At 53.9% G+C, this 6,708-nt stretch overlaps 1 pseudogene; it reads right to left on the reverse strand.

Moving 5' to 3' along the window:
• Positions 1-2,832, reverse strand: part of LOC102190116 — a 43,129-nt pseudogene extending 40,297 nt beyond the window's left edge.
• Positions 2,833-6,708: the final 3,876 nt, after the last annotated feature.

Genomic DNA, 6,708 nt, shown 5'->3' on the forward strand with positions numbered 1-6,708 from the left:
TGACCACAACTCTCATCTAAACTCTGAGAGCAGCCCCAGAGAGTTTAGGGCCTCCTGGTTTACCCAGCACAGCCCTGGCCACAGACAGCACTGCCCCTGGAGATTCCTGAAGGGTCATCACTGGGACCCCCAGGCCACTCCTCTCTCAGCCCCCTGGCGAGGACCACCCTGGAGGGCAGCGTTACCTGGAGTTTCTGCTTGGCTGACGCGACGCCATCCCACCACAGCCGGGAGAACTCCTGCTCCACGATGATGAACCTGTGCTGCTTATTACGGGTCAGCTCCTCCACCACCGAGGTGTGGACTTTGGTGACATAAGCCTGCATGCTCTCCTAGGCCGGGGGGCGGGGAAGGGGGACACCATCACACCAGCTCCATCGGGAATCCCGGAGGCCAAGGAGTAAACTCCAGGGACCCAAAGTGTCGGGGGGCCCCTGGCACTCACACCATCTGCCTCGGACCCTGCCCTCTGCTCTCACTGCTGTTCCACCAAGGGAGACTCTGTGCCCACTCTGTACCCACTCTGTGCCAGATGCACGATAAATGGTGCACGGGGGGGGGAAGACACGGGCAGACACTCCTTGATGGGAAGGAAGGTGCTCTCCTGGGGAGATGCCTGTGGAACAGATCATGGCACTGTATGTGACAGAGGGACACGCCGGCCAGGCCCAGGGTCAGGGGCAGCCTCCCAGAGGGACACGCAGGCCAGGCCCAGGGTCAGGGGCAGCCTCCCAGAGGGACATGCTGGGTGGCCCCGAGGCTGCCATGGGGGGACACACCAGTCAAACCCAGGGGCCCCAGGGCAGAGGTCCAGGGACTCAGAGGGCTTCCTTGGGCTGGAATGGTGGGGGTGTGGGTGCTGGGAGATGGAGCTGAGAGGAGCTGACCCCCTGTGGATCTACCTGCCTCCCTGCAGGCAGGGAGCCCCCAGGATGGAGCCACAGCTGCTTCACATCCGGGTCATCCTGGCTCACCACAGAGCCCGGAGATGCTGGTAAAGGAATGCAAAGAGCACTGGGCAGGGAGTCAGCAGGCCTGGAGGCTATTTCTGGTGACCTTGAGCAGCCCTGATCCTCCCTGGGCCTCAGTTTCCCCTTCTGTAAACTGGGAGTGGCAATCATGCTTCCCAGAAAGTCAGCACTGCACACACCTATGGGTGCCCCCCCAACAGAGGCTGCCCAGTGGGCCCAGGACCAGATTCAACACAGCCTCAAGGCTCTTGCTGCCCCTCTTTCTTTAAAATGAGCTACACTCTTATATCCACTATCACAGAGCGATTTTGTTCATTTATTCATGTATTTACTTTCTCCTTCCAAAAAACAGCTCTAGGAGGTTGGTGCATGCATGCGTGCAGTCACTCCAGTTGTGTCTGACTCTGCGACCCCATGGACTGTAGGCCACCAGGCTCCTCTGTGCATGGGGTTCTCCAGGCAAGAATACTGGAGTGGGTTACCAGGCCCTCCTCCAGGGGATCTTCCTGACCCAGGGGTGGAACCTACGTCTCTTATGTCTCCCATATTGGCAGGCGGATTCTTTACCACTAGCACCGCCTGGAAAGCCCAAGGAGGTAAGTAATAATACCCAACCACTTGCCCTAGAAACCTAAAGAAATAAGAGTCTTTTTATCTTTTTTTTCTGCCCTCGTTCATTCATTCCTGCAACAAATTTTCATGGAGTGTCTATCCCATCCATGAGGCAGCTTGAGGATATGTCCATAGACATATTCAATGGATGAAGCCTCTTCCCCATGGAACTGAAGCTCTAGTGGGGAAAACAGACATTCAACAAGCCAGTAAGTAAAAGGTACTAAAGGAAGGGTTTAAAAACTGATTAATGGAGACAATATAGGTGAAACACACCTACTTTATTTAATACTTCCCTAAGCAGTCTCCTTGAGCAGAATTCAGAATGGAGTGTGTGGCAGAAAGGTTTTAGAAGATAAAGAATATTCTCTAAGGGGAAGGAAGGAAAAGGAAGAGGAAAGTTGAAAAATCTGGCTGGGGCCACATACTCCGTCTTGTTGGGCAAAACGTACAGGGAAGTAAGATTCACACTTGAGACTGCCTTGGCCACTGGGATTTTGCTGCTCCACAGACTATTTCTGGAACATTTACAGGGACAAGAAAGTTACCCAAGATTTGGTTTACTGATGTGACCTCCCAGACAAGAAAGTGCTTATATATTGGGCCTAGAAAATGCTCTCAATGTTCTCAACGGAAGGACTGGGGAAATGGAATAGGGGAATAGATAGGGATGTCAGGAAGACCTCACCAAGAAAGTGCTTTTAAGGAACAACCAGGAGGAAGAGAGAGACTGGGTCTTGCAGGCCTCTGGGAGGAAAGCCTTTGGGGCAGAGGGAACAGCCGGTGTGAAGACCCCTACCTCCCATCAGAAGTGGACATCAGGGCACAGAGAGGGTCCCCTGGACGAGGAATGTGACCGTGGCCTGACACAGGGCCGTGCACACTCCATCTAACCTTTGCAACCTTCGGTTCTCCCTAGCACACATCGGGAAAGTGAGGCTGAGAGACAGGAAGTGACCAGCGCAAAGTCCGCTCCTCAGCCAGTCTGTAGCAGATAAGGACTTGAATCCAGGCCGATTCCAGATACTCTGGGTCGACCCCAGGCTGCACATCCAGCACAGGATCCGGAATGGAGAAGGAAGCTACAGCTTCAGAGGTGGCAAGGAGAGCGGCACCAGGCTCCTACCTGGGCGGTATGCAGCCAGCCCACATCCAAGTGACTGTGGGGTACCACGAAGACCCTGATCGTGGCCTCAGGCTGGGTTCCCAGAAGCCACAGTAACAGCAGCTGTGTGAGCACTGACCCCATCCTAGAGGCCTGGGGACTGGAGCTGGGTCTGGCTGTTTCAAAGACCTCCGGTTTAGCAATGGGGCACAGTGGGCAGCCTCAGCTCTCCGCCTCTTGGGGGAGGGACAGGGGGCGGGGGAGTGGGAGGCAGGGGCCCAGGTGATGCGGCTGGCACTGGCTGACTGCCTTTCAGCACTCCACCCCACCTCCAATTTCCTGTCCCTCCCTTTCCAACTTTAAGCCAGATTCAAGATGCCACCTCCCTTTTAGATTCTCTCTTTCTGGCCATAGCTCCCCTCTCTCCAATGTGTAAGCCTCTGCCTTGGACCTCTGGCAGCCTTTCCCACGAGGCATCCCAGCCCCTCTCTACCCCAACCCCTCTTAATTCAGACTCTGTCCTGCAAAACTCAACACTCAGTAAGGGCCGCCACCAGAATCCCGCCCTGATAGTTGTTGCCACTGGGGGTCTTGCAAAAGGGATTGTTACCTCCATTTTAAGGAGGAAAGCTGGGTTTCCCAAACTGTATCTGACTTACCTAAGATAGTAAATAGAGGAGGAACAAGACTGCTTAACACTTTCAGAATTAGATCTGGATCGCCAGCTGTGCCCTTGGCAGGACGCCTCATCTCTCAGGGTCTCAGCATCACACCCATAAAACGGGATGGTCATGGAGGAGCCAGAGTCACTGACAGAAAGCACAGGAGGCGACAACCTCAGGGACTCCTTCCTGGAGGATGGCTGATCACAATGGTGCAAACTGGAGGGGCCAGAGTGTTGCTTAGAACTGTCTCTGTACCCACTGACCTGGGGGCCGGGGATCCATGGAGTGGGCTCTTCTGCCTGAGATCCAAATGCCCGACTGACATTTTCTATTGTGGCCAGAGATGAGACTCATTCTCCCTTCGGGCCACCTTGTCCACTCATTTAGCAAATACCACTGGCGAACGTGGTCTCCAAGCAGATCTTCATCCTCTCTGACCCATCTCCCTTCCTTGGCCCACATCAGACATGATTTGACCTTGACTTTCCTCCTGTTGAGAACAGGGTCTAGTTTCTTTTCCCTTTGTAGCTGGTGAGCATGTGACTCACTAGTAACCAACAGAATGTGGATAAGATGTCCTGTGTGACTCGGAGGCTGTCAGAAGTGGCAAGGTGGACTTTGCCTTGGTCCCCCATGGTCCGTTGGTTATGTGTGGACCTGGGGCTGCCATGCCGTGAGGAAGCCCAAACCAGGCCATGTGGGAAGGAGACGTGGTGAAGCCCTGAGAGCCCTTCGAGAGGGAGAGGCAGGCCAGGCCCGCTGCTCCAGCCGCACGTGGCCTCACCCACGTGGAGACCTCACGCCGTGTCACACACGTGTCTGTTCTTGTCCTTTCCTCCAGGCCTGTGCATTAGCTGTTCTTGCTGCAGCTCACTCAAGGTTGGATCTGATACTCATCCCCCCCCACCACCCATCCCTGCCCCTCACCTCCAGCGAGCACCTGGGCTGGAAATGATGGCTAACCTGGTGGGGGATACCCAGAACCTCGTTCCCGAGGGGCCTGACCCTTGGTCAGCATGTCTTCCTGAGTCACAGCACTCACCTGTCCATTCACCTTCCCCATCAGGGAAAGTCCCAGAGACACACACATCTGTTACCATCTGAGCCTTCTCTGCCTCCTTGTGTTCAGCCCGCCTGACCTACCTCCTGTGTTCTCCATCAGTGATCCCCGCTAGATGCTGGCCCTTCCCCTCATCTGCTGGTCTCTTGGCACAAGCAGTCCAAAAGGACCAGGGCCACCAGTAGGTTGTCACCTGGTGGATACATCCCTCCTTTGGATGCCAAACCTCTGAAACTTCAGAGTCCAGAGTCGTGCGTGTGAGACTCCAATTCCCAAGTAGGTCGCTGAGAGTGATGATACCTGAGGCCCCTCCTGTTTCCATCTCACATATTCTGCCCACTGGGGACCCCGTGCACTGGCCACAGATTTGGGGTGTACATGCCTCCTAGAGGATGGCGCCCCAGAGTCACAGGTGCCGTCTCCAGGCTCCAGCTCACCTGAGCCTTCACCTGGCCACTCCATTCCTCCCTCAAGCCTCCAGCTCCTGGAAACTGGGCTCACAGAGGGAGCAGAGACCCCATGGTCATGAGTCCCCGTCACATCTCCTCACTAAAACGCACATGTTGCCTGGTGTCACTATGTCCTCTCTTAGGGCCCTCACTCTGGACAAATCCAGCAGCAAAGTCATGGCACATTCAAGCAGCCTGTGGCATGGCCACGTAGGGATCCACTGAGGCGTCCTGCCCACACACAGAACTGTGTCCCCAGCCAGGAGGGTCAGCTGCCGATCCTCCAGGACAGCTCCAGCTCCAAGATTCCCAACCAACATCTTGACCTCAACCACATGAAAGACCAGGAGCCAGAAATTCCCAGCTAAGATGCTCCTGAATTTTTCACCCCAGAGACTCTCATGATGATAGCACTTTACTGTAGTTAAGCCACAGTCCTCTAAATATAAATCAGTATTGCCCTCTCCCAGGTGTCCAGTCCTGTGTGTGAATAAGCACCTAGGGAAAGGCTGGGAAGTCATCACCATACGCCCTTCTCAGGGTCTTACAGAGTTCTTCCTCCCAGGGACACACACAGTCTCTCCTCCAGTCAATGGATTTCGGATTTGAATATTGGCTCTGGTCTGGTGGGCTTCCCTGGTGGCTCAGACCACCAACAGGTAAAGAATCCGCCTGCAATTCAGGAGACCTAGGTTCAATCCCTGGGTCAGGGAGATCCCCTGGAGAAGGGAATGGCAACCCACTCCAGTATTCTTGCCTGGAGAATCCCAAGAACAGAGGAGCCTGGTGCACTATAGTCTATGGGGTTACAGAGTTGGACACGACTAAATGACTAAGCACGCACATACATCTGCTCTGGAACCTAGAAAGCGGTTGGGACTTTCAGTAGGAGTCTGCCTTTGGCCTTCTAAACCATTGATCCTCAATTGCTCCTCAGAGGACATGCTGACGGTCACCCATGTCATCTGTCCATCTATTTTGCCCTTAGGTATCCCGTTTCTTAGTAACCATCCCCATGGTCAGAAGCGGGTCTTGCTGCCATTTTGACCTTGAAGTTTGTCACAATAATTGCACTGACCTTGCTTCTGACAACTACCTGCAGGCACCTGGCCTCTCCTTTCCCCATCATGTTACTGGGAGTGCCACCAGGAAGACCTTTCTGCAAAGGCTTGTCTGCCATTAGCCCCAGCCTACAGGGGCAGCCCCAACTCTGAGCTTGTTGATGATGTTGGTGCCTGGTAAACCGAGGGTCCCTGGGGCCTCCTGGGGAACATTGTCTGAGCTCACCTACCGCCTTCACTGCAGCCCCTTCCTACGTCTCTGCCTCTCTAATCCCTTCCCCCTCCGTCCGCCATGTAGAGCTGGCATCTCTTCTTCACGCATGTGGACCAACACTGACCAGCTTCAGAGCATCTCTGCAGCCTGTCAGCCTGCCTCCTGCTGCTAAGTCCTCTCTGGCTGGCATTTATTCTACTTCGACTGTCACAACAGGTAACAGAGGGGCTTAAACAGCAGACATGTATTTTCTCACAGTTCTGGAGGCTGCAAGATCCTTGGGGAGGGTTAGGGTAGGGGAAGCTTTTACAACGGCCTCAGAGGCTCACTGTACTTCGCTAAGGGGGTGACATTTCCCTTTGGGAAATGTCCCCTTTGGGGACAGACTATGGCACAGGAATAGCTCTTTCTAAAACAGGCTCTGCCATGCCCAGCCCAGAAGAGACTACTTGAGGTTGCTTTTTTTTTTTTAGTTTTTTCAAAATTAATTATTTTTTAACTGAAGGATAATTGCTTTACAAAATTTTATTGTTTTCTGTCAAATCTCAACATTAATCAACCATAGGTATAC

Source organism: Capra hircus, unplaced genomic scaffold, assembly GCF_001704415.2.
Source record: "Capra hircus breed San Clemente unplaced genomic scaffold, ASM170441v1, whole genome shotgun sequence".
NCBI classification, from domain to species: Eukaryota; Metazoa; Chordata; class Mammalia; order Artiodactyla; family Bovidae; genus Capra; species Capra hircus.